Source organism: Rana temporaria, chromosome 2, assembly GCF_905171775.1.
Source record: "Rana temporaria chromosome 2, aRanTem1.1, whole genome shotgun sequence".
Taxonomy (NCBI): domain Eukaryota; kingdom Metazoa; phylum Chordata; class Amphibia; order Anura; family Ranidae; genus Rana; species Rana temporaria.
In genome coordinates, this window is record NC_053490.1 from 218751423 (window position 1) to 218772270 (window position 20848).

General features: G+C 42.7%; 1 protein-coding gene across 1 annotated transcript in view; it reads left to right on the forward strand.

Annotated features, from left to right (window-relative positions):
* Positions 1–2914: 2914 nt before the first annotated feature.
* The window catches only part of LOC120926495 (pinopsin-like), a 204402-nt gene continuing 186468 nt past the window's right edge, over positions 2915–20848 (forward strand). Inside the window, exon 1 of the mRNA XM_040336458.1 lies at positions 2915–3423. The gene's annotated coding sequence lies outside the window, so the exon portion shown is untranslated. The remainder of the gene's footprint in view (positions 3424–20848) is intronic.

The window sequence follows — 20848 nt, forward strand, 5'->3', positions numbered from 1 at the left end:
GTATTATTCTTTAAAATATCATACCTGGGGGGTCCCCTTAGTCTGTCCGTAAAGTGGAGCATCTGTCTAATGTATAGAACATGCCTCAGCAATAATAAAATTTCTAAAGGACAAAATGTAATTTAAACTTTTTCGTGGTTGTAATGTATTGCCGGCTCCCGGCAAAACAGATTTAAAAAACAAAAAAACAAAAAAATGGCATGGAGTCCCCCTCCCCCAGTCTATACCAGGCCCTTCGGATTAGGTATGGATTCTATGGGATACCACACGCCAAAATAAAACAAAAACGGCTTGGGGTCCCCCCCAAAATCCATACCAGATCCTTATCTGAGCATGCAGCCTGGCACGTCAGGAAAAGGGAGAGAACGAATGAGTGCCCCCTACCCCCCTTCTGAACCATACCAGGCCACATGCCCTCAACATGGGAGGGTGGGTGCTTTGGTGTGGGGGGGGGGCTTTGTGTTGATGGAGACAAAGGATTTTTCCCGACAACCCTGGGCTGTGGTTGTCGGGGTCTGCGGGCAGGGGGTTTATTAGAATCTGGAAGTCCACTTTAACAAGGGTTCCCCTTAGATCCTGACCCCCCTATTTTAATGGGTATCGGGTACATCGTACCCCTACCCATTCACCAAAAATGTCAAAAAGTTAAAAGAGACAGTTTTTGACAAATCCTTTATTAAAAAATTAAAAAAGTGTCCTGTGATCTAAATCCACTGTCAATCTGGCTGCCCGACAGAACCTGAAATCATGTGACATCATCGGGCCCATCTCTAGTGGTTTTTATGGGGGTAGTGCTACACAATCATCTGCACAAAACTCAAAGGGTATTTCTACTTTTTCACATCAAATTGGAGAAATGTTCCCATTCACACAGCATGTCTGCTTAGGTGTTTCTAAAGAGAAGGCGTCAAGGTTGGTTCTACGAATTTCTGGAAAGTCTTACAGTGTCTTTGCCCCCACACAGCTTGAGTTATGCCTCATTGACATACAATGTGGAAGAGCTATGGAGCCTACAGTTGACTGTTTATTTCTCATGTTGGCATTTGGCTTTAAATGAGACCATAGGTGTGCGCACATTGTTCCGGATATGCCTGGGCACACCCTAAGCATCCCATGCTGTACCAATTCCCCCTGCTTCCTGGTGCACCCTGCTCCCCTTCCATTTCTGAATGAACACAGCGATAGATCTGTACTGATCGCATCTGTGTTCACTCTTAACTGAAGCATAGTAAACTATGTTATCTCATGAAGTGACACTTAAATGTTTTATGCAGAATTAAAGGGGTTGTAGACCCTTGTGATTTTTCACCTTAATGCATCCTATGCATTAAGGTGGAAAAACACCTGGCAGTGACCGGCCCCCCAGCCCCCCCATTTTACTTACCCGAGCCCCATATTTCCCTCAGTGGGGACGCACTGTCCCTCTCCTGATTAGATAGATTGATAGCAGCGCAGCCATTGGCTCCCACTGCTGTCAATCAAATCTAATGACGCGGGCGCTGGGGGTGGGGCGGAGTCTGGCATTCATATCTATGGACGCAAATGCTGGACTCGGGAGCGCGCCCGCAAGGTAACCCCCAGGAGAGAGTTTCTCCTAGGGGGTTATCTGTTGCAGGGAGTAGCCACAAGAGCAGCCAAAGGAGCCCAGAAGAGGATGTCCGGGGACACTTTGTGCAAATCGAGCTATACAGTGGAGGTAAGTAAAACATGTTTGTTATTTTTTTAAATAGAAGTTACAAAATATAAATATTAACAACAACTTTATCAGTGCCCATCAGTGCAGCCTAACCTGTGCCCAACAATGAAGCCTACCTGTGTCCATCAATTCCGCTTCACCTGTGCCCAACAATGCAGCCTACCTGTGTCCATCAATGCTGCTTCCCCTGTGCCCAACAATGCAGCCTACCTGTGTCCAGCAATGCTGCTTCACCTATGCCCAGCATTACAGCCTATCTGTGTCCAACAATGCAGCCTACCGGTGCCCATCAATGCATCCTACCAATGTCCCTCAATGCAGCCTACCGGTGTCCCTCAATGCAGCCTACCCATGTCCCTCAATGCAGCCTACCTGTGTCCATCAATGCAGCCTACCTGTGTCCATAAATGTAGCCTACCTGTGCCCAACAAGGCAACCTACCTGTTTCCGTCAATTCCCTTTCACCTGTGCCCAACAATGCAGCCTACCTGTGTCCATCAATGCAGCCTACCTGTGAAGGGGAAAAGAGAGGAGAGGAAGGGGATTGCCGGCCGGATCGTCAGAGTGCCCCTCCTGCTCCTAGGCTGCCCACACTCGCCAGCCCTCATTTTCCACTCGCACAAGAGTAGGCGAGTGGAAAATTTAAGGACTGTACTACTGTATATAGAATTGCTGTGAAGTTCTGCATTCATACAGTTCACTATTTCTGGACATTTTTATACTAAAACTCACATACACTGCCCATAAAAACACAGACTGATGATCACTAATTGTGTTTAAAAGGGACATAAGGCAGCCTATACATTCATTTTTAATTCAGAAACTGGGTTAAAAAAAAAGAAAAAAAGATCCGATTCACCCATCCATATGCTTTATGTGAACGGGGGGGGGGGGGGGGGGGGTCCTCTTGCAGAGTCCTTGCATTCTGACAACAGGGAGGATTCCCTGCCACCAGAATACAATGAACAATGCTGCCAGATAGCCGTTGGCACTGATCGGTCAGAGGAAAGCCTAATATGCAGTTGGTCCATACGTGGATTGAAGTTTGGCAGATCTCAGCTGAACTGTCCGAATTTCAATCCATGTATGGCTGGCTTAATTTTATGTGTATATTCATTATATTCAAATAGCTTTGGCACTGATAGTCTTACAATGGTTTACATTCAGGCAAAGGAGCATGGAAAATGTACAACATACACATCACTGCTGAGCAAATAAAGAGAACAAGAGCATTATAAGAAAAGACCCTCTGATCCCTTTAACACACTTCATTCTTATCTGTACTGTAGCTTGTACAGAAGACATGAGCACAAACCTAATTGACACTACAAGAGCTCAACACTGACCACAGCAACAGATCAGTGCATGCTTTCCTCCAATCAGCTTTTAAGAGTGTGCAGATGATGCTTCCCATTCTGGCTTGAGATATACCACAGTGCAAAGTCTGCAATCCACACACTTTCACTGTACTAACTGAGAGGAGAGCTTAATGCAGCAGCTCTACAATAGCTGCTGGCCAGTTTCATAACTGCCTGCAGAAAAAATACAGAACATGTAAATGGCTGATGCTTAAATAATGCATTCCAGACAGCCTCACATTATTGCTAGGGTGCAGAAGGGGTTAATTTCATTCTTTTCAAGTGACGGAACATGTTCTGCTGTTCGCTGCGTTCCCTGAATCGACCTGGCTCGCTTGGAGAAGACTTGGAGTTATCTCAGCTTTTTCTGTAAGTAAGTACAAACCCTAATTACAAATGTACTGTTGTTACTGAATTGAATTGTTTTAACTTCTTCTTACACATCCCTGATCTATTGATAATTAGCGCCAAATTAAAAGGGTCAAAGGTGATGCCAGATAGGCTATTGACATCCTAAATATTAGGAATGGCTGTCCCGACACAAACCTGAGTGTATTTATGGTACTGCTTTACATCCCCTTTTGTTACCGTTTTTAGAGTTTATTTTTTTTGTGTGTGTTTACTTTCTCGCTGCCTTTGTTTTACTTATTTTTCTACTTTGTACACATTTTTATTTATTTTTTTTCAAAAGGAAACTAGATTATGTTAACACAAAAAAAATTGATAGATGTATATGGTATTAAAAAACACATTGATTATTATCAGAATTAAGGGTAGTAATTATACCGGTTAATTGATCGTATATAGTTGTGGAATAAAGCTCCCATACATTTACCACTTACAAGACTTCTTTCTACAGGTGAGATGAGTTAGCAGTTAGTCTTGTCTTCTTGCTCAGTGGTTGTGGGAAGTAGCTTGCAGAAACTATTCAGTGGTTTTCTCAATATTTCACCTATGTTCAAATTTTCCCCAATTAAAGGACAAGCCTGTGCACGCGATCGGATTTCCCGTCGGGAATAAACTCCGACAGGTTTTTCCGACGGAATTCCGCTCAAGCTGTCTTGCATACACAGGGACACACCAAATTCACAACACTACGTACAACACGACGATGAGCCTAGAATAATGAAGTTCAATGCTTCAGAGCATGCGTCTAATTGTTTCCGGGCATGCGTGTTTTTTTCTCCATTGGAATTTCATACAGACGAATTGAATTTCCGATTGAAATTTTTTCCGTCTGAACATGTTCTCTTTCTAAGTCCGGTGGAATTTCCGATGGAAAAAGTCTGATGGGGCATACACATGGTCGGAATATCTGATGAAAAAATTGCATCCGACTTTTTCCATCGGAAATTCGGACCGTGTGTGTACGCAGCATTAAGCATAGAGGTTGTTGGGTTAAATCATCCACAAATTTCATCTATCTTTCATAACTCCAGTGGTTGGATCTCCATGCCACTTGCAGAGTTTTCTTTTACCTGCAGTGTGGTGAGTCTCATTCTAATTGCTGTAGTCTGCATAACGTAAAATCAACCAAAAACCCAATAATGGTTCACCCATACTTAAAATATGAGTTTTAAATAGAATAAATAGAATAACACATTAACTTTGACATCTTCGGGTAATCTGTATTTAATTTTTTCACCCTCTTTCCAAGTGAGTTTTAGATAAAAGTCTTGGAAAAGTGTATTTGCAATATGGGAACTATGAAAAACTTTTTTAAATATTTAGCAATGATGCTCGCACATATCAAATTGGTATTACAATTGATAACGCTATATGATGATCAAGGGTCATATTTTAGTCTACCTTTGTTAACTTAATAAAATATTTTATTTCAGATGGAACAGAAAGAAACAATAGTATAAGACTATTTAAAAAGTTATTTTTTTCAAATGCCTGTCTGTATCAATCCATCCCCCAAAATAAAACTGGTACACGTGTATGTGCTTCAAGAATACTTCAAAAACCCAAGCACAGTGAAACCAGGTTTTTAACCAGGTTGCTACAAATACACCATCTGATTGTGATGGTTGTGACACACTACAGATTAATGGGATGCCCTTCCACTAACCATTCTGGTGGCAAGTGTGAAATTTGAAGTCTTCTGGTTAGTGGAAGGGCATCCCATTAATCTGTAGTGTGTCACAACCATCACAATCAGATGGTGTATTTGTAGCAAAAGTAAAGATCTTGCAATATGACCTCACTATAAAACATGCTATATTCAAATAATATGCAGAGCTCACTCAAGTTTTTACAGTTAATGCCCCTTTATATACTAGACCTATTAGATCATCTTTACACTGCAGAGAGAAAGCTAAGATCTTGAGTTTATCCTGCCTTCAATACACCTGAAGTATCCGGAAACTTTAGATATGTGAGGCTCAAGTTATAAAGCATTAACACAAGGTTAAGGTTACAATTGTATGGGTGATTTCTGCTCAGAGTCAATGTAGCCCTGTTGCTCATATAATTCCACCTCTAGCCACCAGCCACATATGCTCAAAAAGAGAAAAAAGACCCTGATTGGCGGCTGCAGCTAACACCTTATATCAGAAGATTCTTGCTGCTGCAATCTGCATTAGGCCAAATCGCCCATGTGAATGAAGCTTAGGAATCTTTATCTTAGTCCTGTGACTGCCATTTTCAAATCTTATTGGACTAACATAAAAAATAGCTGTAACTGTTTGAGAGTAAAAATCAATTTTTATCTATTTTTAAATCAGCATAATTGATAGTACTCACATTCCAGATTCTCTTGAGCTGGTGGCTACTGCCTTAGTTAAAATCTGAAGTCCTCTGCACCCCCCAAACCCTTGCAGCCAATGGCCCTGTCACAGACACTGGTCAAGAGTGCCGACAATGCCCACCTGCCATCTCCATTCATGGAAACTGTACTATAGTTTCCATCAATGAAAAGCGCTTTATGACTGAAAGAGCAGACCTTTTATTCATCCACCCATCCTCCATTTTTCCAGGGCAGTGATCCTCCAAGCAGTAAAACAAGAGCAAGGATTACAGTTTTCTTGCTTAAAAGCTGCCTTTGCATGATTGGAGATATTCTTACTAGAAACCCTTCACAACCCGAAATGTAGTATAAAGTACTATATGGACCAGTGGTTGTCAACCTTTCTAGTGCCGTGACCTCTTGATAAAATTTCCCATGTTGTGGGGACCCCTAACAGTAAAATTATTTTCATAGCGTAGTGTTGTCAGCACACAAGGCAAGACAAATAATTTGTGCCCCTAACCCATAGACATTTAGCGCTCCCTGAGTCCCTTCCACTCGTGCAGTATTAAAACCCTCTATGGTACATTTTTGGATGTACCACTCTCTTTGTTCTCATTTCTTTCCCTTTTATCTCTCTCTATCCTAATTTCTTTTTTTCCCCATCCATTTCTCTGGCCATCTTTCTCTTACTCTTTCTCTCCCTTTTTCTTTGTTCCTCCCCCTCTTTTCCTCTCCCTTCCACATTTTCTCTATTTTTATTCCTTCGCTTACTCCATGGTGGGGGGAGTTGGGATGAGTGGCGGTGTTGGTGGTGGGTGGGATCAGTGGCCATGCTAGTGGGAAGTTGGGATGAGTGGCAGTGCTGGGGGGAGTTCTGATCAGCCAACTTAGTTGCTCTTGATCAAGGTCATCTGCTGATCTGAGAACTGCAGTGGGAACTTTTATCGGCATCTACATACACAGGTAGTTTTACTCACTGTGTCTCCGACTTTGTGGTGTCACCTATGGCGAAATCAGGCTCTTCCAGCCCCTTCCACTTGACATTCCACACCAGTCAACTGGCCTTTAGTCTTTGCCCCCCAGCCATGCCGTGAACTGAATGGGTGACTGTGAAGAGGGTGAGTAGGCGGCCGCGGGCTCCAGGAACAGCCCAGCTGAGCGGCCACAGACTCCAGGGACAGCCTTGCTAGTCAGTCGCGAAAAGGCTGGGAGAGCGGTGCGGGATTCAGGAACAGTCCAGGATTCGTGACCCCTGGCAAATCGTCATTCGACCCCCAGGTTGAGAACCACTGATATAGACAGCCAAATATTTTGAAGCACTTATTGAATTGCTACTACAACTGTACAGTTGGTATCAAAATTACAGAATCAATCTATAATTCTTTTATATATGTGTGTGTGTGTGCGTTTTATCAGCCTTTTATAGTAAAAATTGTACAATAAAGTAAACACTACAGTTAACATACCATCCAATCAAGCAATCTTGTACTGAACAAATTTCTACAAGGCAAATTCTGGTTGTCAATATTACTGTATTCTTCTCACTGCTCTACCACTGCTTCTATGATGGGTTCTGCCCCTATTAGGATAACCTTTGCTTTCCCCACCAGTTCTGTTTGTTCATTTACAATGTGAATAATCAGTGCTAATTAGACTTTTAGTATAGCAGAACCCCATATAGTGATGCTTATTGCAGCAACTGCTGGCCTAACAATGATGGCAATCAGCTGGTGACGGAGTTCAAATTTAATTTAAAACTAAAATAATGCCACAAAGCAGCCATTAACAATACTGTAATCTAAATTAATGAACTAATGAGGATAAACTGCTCTACTTGTTGTAAGGAAGGATCAAACATTTTAAGGTTCGCGCCTCTATAACTGTGAAGTTTTAGCGACCAATAAACCCAAAGATATATTAGCCAGACTTCATGATATCCCATTTACCTTTGATTTCCTTGACTTACAAATAAAAGACTGATTTGGATTAAATGTTAATTTACCACTAACATTAAAGGAGATTTTCTACAAAATTTGTACATTTGAAACCTTCTTCAAATTTTTTTTGCAAAGAGTAGAGATGGCTTACAAACAACATAGCATAACGGAGTTATGCAGATCATTTTATATCCTGCAGAATAAATTACACATGTTAAAGGAAACTAATTATAGTATTTTCCACTGAATATAAAAACAATGCTCACAAAAAAAACCAAAAAAAAAAACCTGCCTTTAGTAAGAAATATCCGTATTCATCAGTTCTAAAATGAAAATATAATTGCTAAGCTGGCCATACAAAGGACGAATATCAACCTGCCCCTGATGAATCAGCCAAACTTTGCACCATGGGGGGCCCCTGTTAGCACCCTTCTGCCTGACATCTGAACATTTAATCTGAAAACTGAAGCGTTAGGCAAACAATTGTCAGTGAACATTGGCTGCAGCCAATCCAATGTAGCCACTGTTTGGGTATTCTGACAGCTGCAGGTGCTGAATGTCAGAATACAATAGGCATTAAGCAGAGAGGGATATTACTCAATACACCTTGTTCATGCTTGTCAACTGTTTTTATTTTCATGGACCTTTTTCAATAAAACACTCTAATTTCTCCTGTCTGTAGAAATCACATTCTAAGGATCACATTCCCTCTGTTCTCAGCTGCATAAGAGCTTGGGGGAGGAGAAGCAGCAGCACACTGAGCTTCCCAGTGAATGGCTATGCAGCGGGGGAGTGTCAGGACAAGTCTGATCATTGGAGGAGAGTACACAGAGTCCCCAGCATAGCTAGAGAACTGACCATGGTGTGTTCTCCTGTTTAGTGTGGTCATTTTTTTTAATAGGAAAGCAAGGGGACTAGCAGGAATACCAGGGATTTCACATTAAGGACACAATACAGAGAGAGCAGGATACTTTCTCATACAAGTACATGTTACAGCAGGCACATATTAGGAGGAATATGAAGTGTTGGGGAAACAAATGCTTTAAGCAAGCACCTCCCCCCCCCCAAGTAAGGGAGAGCATAGCAGACGTTATAAATTCCCTCCTGAGTATGCTTCATGAACTCCAAATTGCACAACAATATTTGACTGTTTGCAAGGAGGGAAGTCATCAGTGTTACTACTAAAAAAGGTGAAAAATATTAAAATATCTTATTATAATTATGTCTATGATATAGCATTAATTATATAATTAACATTTATAAGTCACTATACAGTATAGGAACTGTATGCAATAGCTGCAGTTTCTGCCTTCATTTAGCAAGAATATAGACAAAAGGTGTCAAACTAAATATCTGCATGTTCTAGAAGTGTTTATATTGAAATTTTGTGCAAATATTTAAACTGCCTGAACAGGATGTAATGTGCGTTTGCTTCTGCTTATAAATTTTATTGTCTTTCCTCCAGGATGCAATTAATATTTATTGTCACCTAACTGTATGCACAATTCATTGTGTTTTGTGTACATGACTGAGAGTCGTGTTCTTCATTTTATTTCTTCTTATAGCATACAAAAAATTGTGTGCTAGTTACTGAACAGTTGTGTCTTTTAAACAAGTCTGAAAAGAATATATGCCATCTGGTGTGATCAAAAAATGAGTTTATTTAATTGACTGAACTGTTACAGGTTCTACAACGCAAAGCCAAATATGGCATTACTCAATTATAATTAGTATGTAACAGTGTTATTTAACACAAGTATGTTGACATCAGTTGTAATTATAAGTTGTTTTGCAAACTTTTTACTGTTTAAAAATGTATTATGAAAAGTCTAAAATTATGAAGTTTGCAGACTGATTACAAGAATAATACAAAAAAGTGCATTAAGCATATACACAGCTATTTTTATTTAATATTACAACTTAAAGCGGAGATTCACACTTTTCGTCAATATGTTCCTATTAAAATGTATAATACAGTTTTGCCCAAAAAATTTTTTTTACCTCCCTGCATTAGCTTGTTGCTAGGCAGAAATTCTAATCTGCCTCCTTCCTGGACTTCGATCCTTCTCCTCTGCTCACTAAGCCGCACAGACTCCTGGGAATCATTTCCGAGGAGACTGTGCGCTCTTCTGTGCCAGTGACGCGATCACTGATGTTTACCTCGCCATGTTCAAAAAGGGCACAAAGCCCTTACTTACAGCAGCACGAGAGAGAGAAAGAGAGCGCGCACATCTGTGTTATCTACGTTGTCATAACAACGGGCGGGACATTCCTCCGCCGCTGCCCGTTGTTATGACAACGGCACAAACAATCGCTGCTATGAGAGGCCGTCTAATGCGCACGCGCAAGATCTAGAGGTTACCCAGCATGCACCTCTCCACGGAGAAGAGTAAAAAAAATGTACTGGGCTTCAGATGCCCACACCGAGGATGGAAACGGCCACATCTTACAATACAGCAAATGAGCCAAGTTTTAAATTAATTTAGCGATCGATGGGGTATGTTTGACTAACATTAATATGATCTTTAGTAATATACTATTTAAATGGGCAAAAAAAAGCGTGACCGGAACCCCGCTTTAACACCTGCAAACAACAGTTGCAAATTTTTTTTTTTTAGGAATTAAGAGGTTAAAGCGGAGCTCTAACCAAAATTGGAAGTTCTGCTTGTCTGCTCACCCCCCCCCCCTCTCCTGCCACATTTGGTACCTTTTAGTGGGGATCGGGTACCTGGTTTCTCGGCGGGGAAAAAGAGAAAAAAATTTTTGCTCGCAGTTTTCCTGTCGGGAAAGCTGCTAGGGAGCATACACACAGCCAGTTTTCCTGACCAAAAGCAAACATGGCAGTTTTCCTGTTGGGAAAACCGGTCGTGGGTACGAGGCATAAGGCTTTAAGGACTTTTCATTAAATTAGGTCACAAAGCTTTCTTGTGTCTTCTAAAATGCTTATATTTTACTGCAAGGTGCATACTGTATGTATTGAACGTTATAAAAAGTAAACTTTAATGCTTCCTTTCCCCGAGCATGCTATCTTTATAGTCTGTTCCATTAGTTGTTTCTGATGCCCTGCTTTCTCCATTCACCAGTGTAAGTATTCTCATCTCTCCAGTTCTTCTGAACTCACAGAAATACAAAGCATGAAAAAACTAAACAGAACTGTGAAGCCTCGTACACATGACCGAGGAACTCGACGGGCGAAACACATCGTTTTCCTATTCAAATTCCTTGTTAGGCTGTCGGGGAACTCGCCAAGCAAGTTTCTCCATTCCCGTCGAGGAAATAGAGAACTTGCTCTGTTTTTGGCTCGTCGAGTTTCTCGACAGTTTCCTTGACGAAAATGTACACACGACCGGTTTCCTCGGCAAAAAAATATCTCCCAGCAAGTTTCTTGATGGTTTTTGCCGAGAAACTCGGTCGTTTGTACGAGGCCTGACTGATATGCAGATTTCACTTTTTTGCAAAAGTTAACAGCTAAACTCTCGTCTCCATTTTTAACCACACCACTGCCAACAACATACAGTATATAGAGAGGAGTGTCTGTCACAAGAAGAATAGAGGTGTTGCCCACATTTGGGTTGTGATTGACAGTCTGGCTTCACCTTCTCTGTGCTGTATGAGTAAGGTCGGCCATACACAGTTGAAATCTCAGCTGGTTCAGCAGGAACCGGCCGAGATTCGAATCTGTAATGGGCAGGCTGAATGTACCAAGTTGATCAAGTGATTAATTTGGGTACAACCAGCCTGCAGGCCAGGATTCTCTTGCAATTATCACTAGTAACTGATAAAATGTCTTCTCCCGACAGGTGTGGCAGGACCAGTAGACTTGATTTTTCTCTGCAGCAGTTGTGTAACATCTATAGGTCTTGTGCCTTTCCAAGCCAGTGCTCTTTCCTATAACCATGCTCCTTGTTAGTACATGAGAACGGGACACTTGTGATGCCCCCCTCCCAGCCCAACAGTCTGCTGTACAGAGACTGAAAATGGAAAATACCAAAATCAGACTTTTCTTTGGATTTTCTTTGGATTCTAGTATTACCTACTTTTTTTTAAGAAATGTATTAAGCTTTACAATTAGTTTTTAAAATATAGTGGTATGATGTAACATTTTATTATAATTTTTTTTATAAATTTTATGGACAGAACATGTATGGATTATATTTTACCTCCATGGTGCTTTTATTTTTCGTATATCTCAACATTTATAGAAAATACTATATGTACATTTCAGTTCACAGCAATGTTTCACAAAAGTATTCAGAATACTCAGAATAATGTAGTCGTGGAGAATAAAATCCATTTATTTATTTTTCCATTTTATTCACCAGTAGACAGTGCAGTTGTACACAATTTCAGTTATTGGAATACAATCTGAGCTATTCTAGGTATTCTAGGAAAGGATTCCTGTATATAGATATCATGTTTCCCTCCTTGACATGTTCCATGTTCTAGGTCATATGCCTACCTCTTTGATTTTATTCCTCTGTAATTTGTCCTTGACCCCATCCTTCCCACATCTGTGATTACTGCAACGTATGTGAGCTGTCTACATACAATATGAACTGCAGAGATGAAGGGCAGTGGGAGCCCCAGAAGAGATCTTCACTGCACTTTAGAAGATTCCTGAAAACACTTTTCAGTTAGTTATTCCAACCATATGTCAGCAATAGCTTAAATCTATTTTTTTTTTCAATTCATTATCCTGTATTCACTCTTCTTTTCACTTTTTTTTTAATAAAGACAGTGTGATAAAGATTTTTTTTTTTATTACTACGTTGCATTATTGTACAATGTTGACATAAAACACAATAGGATTCAGTAAATTATTAACAAATTTAGTATACCTAAGCTACTAAAACCTTTTTTTTTTTTTTTTTACATTTTGGATAGAGTGGAGAGGGATTAGAACACCTTTTAGAATGTTATTGCTGTTTGTGCCCCCGTTAGTGAGATTCGATTTCTCTATTTGTAATGTTTACCTTTTTAACTGAAAGTAAAAATAAAGGAAAATCCCAAATTTTGAGTTTTTCTCAAAACAGTAATAGAGGGGAAAACTTCCTATGGGCACACTAGTTCTGGTGACCTTGGTGACAACCAGGGATTTACTGACTATGGAGGGATTTCCACTCACTTCCTGTTTGGCTATTGGACAAGAAGTGATGGGAAAACTCCTCATTTGGACAAATATGGCTAAAAAAATCCTGACAGGTGTTATAACACTCCTTTACTCTATCTAAGGCCCCATTCACACTGAGGCACTTCTAAACTGCCAGTAAAAACACTGAGCGCTTTTGAAGAGCTTTTGAAGCGCTTTTGAAGAGCTTTCCATTAATTTCAATGGAGAGGGGAGTTTTTCACCGCCCTGCCAGCACACTGCCCCAGTGTGAAAGCATTTGTTGATTTTCATGGAAATAGGTTTTCGTGAGCTTTTTAGACGCTTTTTTTAGCATGAAAGCACCTGAAAAGCACCTTAGTGTGAAAGTGGTCTTAATAAAAAAAAATTGACTTTAGTTCTTATTTAAAATAATTATGATTTTTAAAGTTGTGAATGCTCTTTTTATTTAATTACATAAAATTTTAATTTTACAAGTAAACATTAAGGGGCAGATCCACAAAAGGATTCCGGCGGCGTATCTATAGATACGCCGGCATAATTTTAAATTTCCCGCGTCGTACCTTTGTTTTGTATCCACAAAACAAGATACGACAGCATCTGGGATCGATCCGACAGGCGTACGTCTTAGTACGCCGTCGGATCTTAGATGCAATTTTTCGGCGGCCGCTAGGTGGCGTTTCCGTCAAAATCCGCGTTGAGTTTGCAAATTTGCTATTTACGGCGATCCACGAACGTACGTCTGGCCGGTGCATTTTTTTACGTCGTTTGCGTTCGGCTTTTTCCGGCGTATAGTTAAAGCTGCTATTATGAGGCGTACTCAATGTTAAGTATGGCCGTCGTTCCCACGTACAATTTTGAATTTTTTGCGTCATTTGCGAAAGTCATTCGCGAATAGGAATTTGCGTAGAATGACGTCATCGTCGTAAGCATTGGCTGGTTCCGGTTTAATTTCCAGCATGCGCACTGGGATACCCCCACGGACGGCGCATGCGCAGTTAAAAAAAATAGTCGTTTACGTCGGGTCACGACGTATTTACATAAAACACGCCCCCATTACATCCATTTGAATTAGGCGCCATTACGCCGGCAAAGATACACTACGCCGCCGTAACTTACGGTGCGGATTCTTTCTGGATTTGAAAAAAAAAGTAAGTTACGGCGGCGTAGTGTATCTTAGATACGCTACGCCCAGCGCATAAATGCGCCGCTGTATGAGGATCTGCCCCTTAGTGTAGTATAAGGTGACCATATTTTTAAAATCCGGGGACATTTTTGTTTTTTTTACTAGTAATGGCGGCAATCAGTAACTTCTCTGCCCGTCGCGGCAGCCCGCCTCACAACCTGTCAACTCTTACTCTCCAGCCCCCCTTATTACTGGGTGTGGAACGGAGGAAGATCACTCCACCAGGGAAGGTAAGGAGATAAGCAGGCAGGCGGCTGGCCGGGACTTGAGCCAAGGCAGAAGAACATGCGAGTGGAGCTGAATGGGCATGCACCCAAAACTGTAGAAATATTCCCTCTGCTCTGACCAGCACATGATAATCAGAAAGGGGCACAGATCATGGAATAAAAATACACCCCCGCCCCCCTAAGCTAGTAGGAGCGGCGGAACGGCGGGTGTAATTCAGATTTTTTTTTATTCTGCACTGACTGTCTTTGAAATTGCCCCAGCCCCTGTTCAAATCCAATCCAGGGACAAAACTTGGGACAGACTTGGTCCAGGGACAGTGTTCTCAATCCGGGACTGTCCCCGGAAACCGGGGATGTCTGGTCACCTTAGTATAATATAGCACAGACTTGCCTTTGTCTTTTAGTTATGCAAAAACTGGAGGGTTCTATCACTGCCCAGGAGGTGGTATTCTAGGTGCAGAGGGGTAAGAGATGTGGGCGGGGCATATTTTAGGTGTAGAGGGGTTATAATTGTGGATAGAGGGGTATTCTAGGTGTACAGAGCTGAAAGGTGTGGATGGGGGGTATTCTAGATGCAGAGGGGTGAGAGCTGTGGATGGGGGTATTTTAGGTGTAGAGGGGTTAGAACTGTAGATGGGGGTATTCTAGGTGCAGAGGGATGGGAGCTGTGGATGGGTGTATTCTAGATGCACAGGGTTGAGAGCTGTGGAAGGGGGGTGTTTTAGGTTCATAGGGGTAAGTGCTGTGGATATGGAGGTATTCTAGGTTCAAAGAGGTACAAGCTGTGGATGGGGCTATTTTAACTGCAGAGGGGTGAGAGCTGTGGATGGGGGGTATTCTAGGTATAGATGGGTTAGAACTGTGGATGGGGGTATTCTAGATGCAGAGGGGTGAGAGTTGGGGATGGTGTATTCTAGGTGTAGAGGGGTTAGAACTGTGGATGGGGGTTATTCAAGGTGCAGAAGTGTGAGAGCTGTGGATGGGGGGTATTCAAGATGCAGAAGTGTGAGAGCTGTAAATGGGGTGTATTCTAGGTGCAGAGGGGTGAGATCTGTGGATGGGGGGTATTCTAGGTGAGGAGGGGTGAGAGCTGTGAATGTGGGATATTCTAGGTGCAGAGGGGTGAGAGCTGTGGATGGAGGGTATTCTAAGTTCAGAGGGGTGAGAGCAGTGGATGAGGGGTATTCTAGGTGCAGAAGTGTGAGAGCTGTGGATGGGGGTATTCTAGGTGCAGAGGGGTGAGACCTGTGGATGGGGGGTATTCTAGGTGCAGAAGTGTGAGAGCTGTGGATGGGGGGGTATTCTAGGTGTAGAGGGGTGAGCTAGATGCAGAGAGTGGAGCTGTTGACAGGGGCAAGTTATTCTAGGGGCAGAGGGGTGATGTTTGTGTCCACTAATAATAATAATGGATGGAGCCAGACCCTTTGATGGTATCCCACGGCCGAGAGATATTAAAGCCATTTGGGATTGCGAGACTTGTCTATTTTACCGGCACGGTTGAGTGCCAGCTATGTGAGTGCAATACCTTTTATATTTCTTTGGAATAAACATTTTATATTGAGAGCACTATCTATCCCATTTTATCAACTATTTATTACGTACTGATATTTGTCTACCTACAGTAGGTGTTTGTGATATTGTGTTTTTAGCACGACAGCATCGCGCTGATTCTCGGCGACATGGTGCCGAGATCTCGCCGACATCTCGCACTCACTGGAATAGTGACAGCACATCCCAGCAAGCGCGTCATAGAAGCGACGGGAGATCCGACTTGGATTCCCGCCAATTCTACACGTGTGCGGCGTTTGTTATGAATCCCGAGGGGGAAGTCCCCGCCGGATTTTAAATAAAAATCCGGCATGGGTTCCCCCCTCAGGAGCATACCGGGCCCTTAGGTCTGTTATGGGTTGTAAGGAGAGCCCCCCTACGCCGAAAAAAAACGGCGTAGGGGGTCCCCCTACAATCCATACCAGACCCGTATCCAAAGCACGCTACCCGGCCAGCCAGGAAGGGAGTGGGGACGAGCGAGCGCCCCCCCCCCCTCCTGAGCTGTACCAGGCTGCATGCCCTCAACATGGGGGGGTTGGGTGCTCTGGGGCAGGGGGGCGCACTGCGGCCCCCCCACCTCAGAGCACCCTGTCCCCATGTTGATGAGGACAGGGCCCCTTCCCGACAACCCTGGCCGTTGGTTGTCGGGGTATGCGGGCGGGAGGCTTATCGGAATCTGGGAGCCCCCTTTAATAAGGGGGCCCCCAGATACCGGCCCCCCACCCTAAGTGAATGAGTATGGGGTACATCGTACCCCTACCCATTCACCTGCAAGAAAAGTGGTAAAAACACAAATAAACCACACAGGGTATTAAAATATTTTATTAGTCTGCTCCGGAGGCCCCCCCTGTCTTCTTTATTAGCTCTTTTACCAGGGGGAGCTTCTTCTTTGACGTCTTCGGGTTGGTGGGGGCCGTCGTCTGGTTCTCTTCCACCGCCGGGGGGGGTCGCTTTTAAAAAAGCCCCCACCCCCCGGCGGGTTTCCTCCGGCGTCTTCGGCGGGGGGGCTTCTTCTTCCGCTATCCCGACGGGTCTTCTCCGCTATCCGGGGGGTCTCCTTCTATGTTCGCCGCTCTCCGCTGTTGACTCGGCGCACCCCGGTTCTTCGTCTCGCTGTCCGGTGCCTTCTTCCGTGCTGTACGTCTTCTTCTCCTTCCGTGCTGTGAGTTCTTCTTCCGTGCTGTGACGTCATGTTCTTCACTTCTCTTCTTCTCCCGATGTTGACACGCCGGTCCTTGTCGCTGAAATGACGGATGCGCGCCTTGCATCGGACCTATATAGGCCTCACAGTCCCATCATGCTCTGTACCTACCCATGTGATACCTACCAAACTACCAAAATAGTTCCTATATACAGTACTTATATGTGTAGTACATGTTCCATAGGATATAAACCACAACAATCCAGGTCGAAAAACGCCAGGAGAATAAAACAGAAATGAGAACAGAAGAACAGTAAAATAATAAAACAATAGAGAAATAAAATAATAAAACTTTGGAACAGTTATGTCAGCCAGGTGGTCTGGTCGGGTGTAATAGACAGAGAACAGGAAATATTTAACATATCAATAAGGACAGTTTTTTTTATTGATCACTGCTGGATGTTAATTCATGGACACCAAGGAATCATTTTATATGTGTGCTTTATTTATATTCTAGTTGCACTGTACTATGTATTGTTACTAAACACTTTTGAGTGCAAGCGGCAACAGGTGTGGGATTCAATCTATTTTTTTATTGAGTTGGTGAAGGGAAGGTTGCGCTGATTATTGTTCAGTTTGTTTGGTAATAATGGGGGGGGGGCAGCTGTCAGGTAGGTTGTACAGGGCTCCATGATTTACTGTAAATGACGTTTTTTTTTTACGGCGCATGCGCCGTCCGTGGGGGTATCCATGTGCGCATGCTCCAAGTTAACCCACAACAAGCCAATGCTTTCGACGTGAACGTAATTCTACGCAAAGCCCTATTCGCGAACGTTTTACGCAAACAACATAAAATTCTACGCTGGCCCGACGTCCATACTTAACATTGAGTACGCCTCATATAGCAGGGGTAACGTTATGCCGAAAAAAGCCTTACGGAAACGACGGAAAAAAATGCGCCGGCCGGACGTACGTTTGTGGATTGGCGTATCTAGCTAATTTGCATACTCAACGCGGAAATCGATGGAAGCGCCACCTGGCGGCCATCGTAAATATGCACCTTAGATCCGACGGCGTACTAAGACGTACGCCAGTCGGATCTAGCCCAGCTTCAGGCGTATCTCGTTTTGTGGATACAAAATAAAGATACGCCGGAGCAACCTAGAAGTTACGCGACGTATCAATAGCGTAACTTCCTCGTGGATCTGGCCCTATACGTTTAAAAAAAGTATTTGTTTAAGTATCGAACATTATTAATATATAAAATATAAAAATGATAGTGAACATTGACCACTGAAAAATACTTCAAACTGATCTTTGTATCTACATGGAAGGATCCTTTACCACTATTCTGTTGTCAGCATCTTCTCATAAAAAGTCCATCTAGTAATAAATAGAGAGCTGAAGAATTCAAGAACAACTGTCAATCAAAATGGTTTTCTCTTATGTGACAGTTTGTGGTTAGAGCAACTATATAATGTTACCATGAGTTGAAAAATGTGACCTGAGCAAGTATAGAAGGCTGAGACGTGAAGACTAGCATACACTGTGGATGGCATACAAATAATAATTACTTGGCTGCTTCTTTTGCTAATGAATGACCACATTTTGTTGGGCTCTCCTTTTGATAGTTCATCTTAAAAAATACGTACTAGTAGAGTGACTACTAGTGTAATTACTTAATATACAACAACATGTTCAATTATACTTTTCATAGTATTTTGCGCAAAATATATTTTATTTGCCAAGATATGAAAATGCAACACAACTGAAAATGAATAAAATAAGAACATTGAAAAAAAAATGTATAATGTGATTGGCTTTTGGGTAAATGAACAGAATTAAATTAACGTTTGAGCTATAAACCTAGGAACTAATCCAGCCTTTATCCCTTGTGCCCTCCGTGATCTTGTGATCTGTGTAAATAACACGAGTGCTGTGTAAACCATATTCAGTGTCTGGATTTTTCCAAGCATAAAGAATTTAGATCTTTGTCAGTGTAATACATTATTTGCCTATGGGTTATCTTTATAGAACTATTTAAAGCTCAACTTCAGCCCAAATTCGTTTTTTCTGTTAGGCTTTTTATTTCTGTCTGGGACCCCATTGGGAAGATCTACCCTTAATTTATTTTCCCTGTGATGCCTGGTAAAGAAATAAGAGATGTGGTAGGTAAAGGCGGCAATAAACCCAAATACAAAAATGTAATATATTGCAGCTTTTCAATGTGGTGGCTGCATTTGTTTTCCTTAATTTAGTGATTTTTTATTTTTCATTTGGTGATCCATTTTTTCCATTCCACTGGAGGATCAACAGAGACACCTTTGAACAGCAGCATCATCAGTCTGGGGAGAGGGCAGTGCTAGCACTATCAGATTAAGCCCCCGTTCACATTGGAGCGACTTCTCTAGCGATCTGACAGGTCAAATTGCATGACAAGTTCTAGCCTATTGCCGGCAATCTCTCTGTTCAAAACGGTGCAATGCCATTTGAAAAAGTAGTTCCTGAACTACTTTTGGCCATTTCGGGTCCGACTTGCATAGACATCTGTGCATGAAGCTGCACAGATGTCTTCCAAGTCTCAACCAAAGTCACACTGAGATTTGAAATCGTGTGATTTCAGATGAACTTGCATGATTGCTAAGCTGCGGTCAATGTGATCAGGAGCTAATGTAGACTTGACTAACAAATTAAAGTTGAACTGCACTTCTTAAGCCGTTGTAACAACAGTTTTGTTTTACTTTTTTTGACAAAGGTTTAACATGATTGAACAAATGCAGACCAATTACCCCCCCCCCCCCCCCCCTCGTCACTGCTAAATACTATGCCTCAACCCTCTAAATGACACTTTCCTGACTGACTCCATGGCAGCCTACGTGTGGGTTAATCCCGCCTCCTCTCCAATGCTATAGGACCCCATACCCATAAAAGTCAGCTCACCTATCAGTACTGTGTTCCTTTTTTGTCCTCCTCATGGACCTACATCATGTTTGTTCCTGCTGGCGTCCGTTTGGAATATTTCCTGAATTTTTGGCATATCATCCATGCGGTACAGCTCAGGGCTGAGCTACGAGTTGGCCTGTGCATTTCTTTGGCAGTATACACTCCATAGAGAAGAAGGGATCTGCCGCTCCAGCTGAGTGCACTAAGCAATCAGTGTCCTCTCAGAAGCCTGGGTGCAGGCAATGCATGGAAACAAAGCTTGAAAGGAAAAAGATGAACAACTGCACTTCCAAAAATATATACCCCAGTGATGGAATGGAGGTTGCCACGGTATGCCTGAAGGTGGACGCATCAACGGCTGGCAAGGTCTGAACCTTTTTCACTTCCTCCATGGCAGTCGCCTCTGTGTCTATTTGTTTGTTTGTTTCCCTTTATTTTCTGGTACTCTCCGGTACCTCTGTGTCCCCTCACGGTGCATGGAATGCATTTGCGTTCCAGGGTGCCACGGTACTTCCAGGTCGCGGACGCTGCCACCGCTCTGCGCATGTGCGGGGCCTCTGTGATAGTGAGGCCTGGCTCTCGTGTTCACGCAGTGGCAGGTGGTCCCGCGACCGCGCAGGTGCCGTTAGGCTGTCTTCACGGCGCAGGCGCGAGGTGGAGGGGGCGGTGACGTCACCAGGCCGGGGATTCAAAGGTCTGCCTCCTGTCAGTGCGGGAATTTTCCTCAGACAGTGAGCGGTGGCTTCCCCCAAGCTGAGTCTGCACCAGGATGCACTATATGTAAAAAAATAAATAAAAATAAAAAAATGTATATTTTTGATAATATAAAAACAAAAAATAATAATAAATAGATGTTTTTTCTTCTGGTTGGCTTCCCTGGTCTGGGTAGCATTTATGGGTCATCCGCAGACTGTATGTATTTTTTGCTGACGTCCTGTCCAGAGGTTTTGGACAGGTCACTGCCTTTTTGC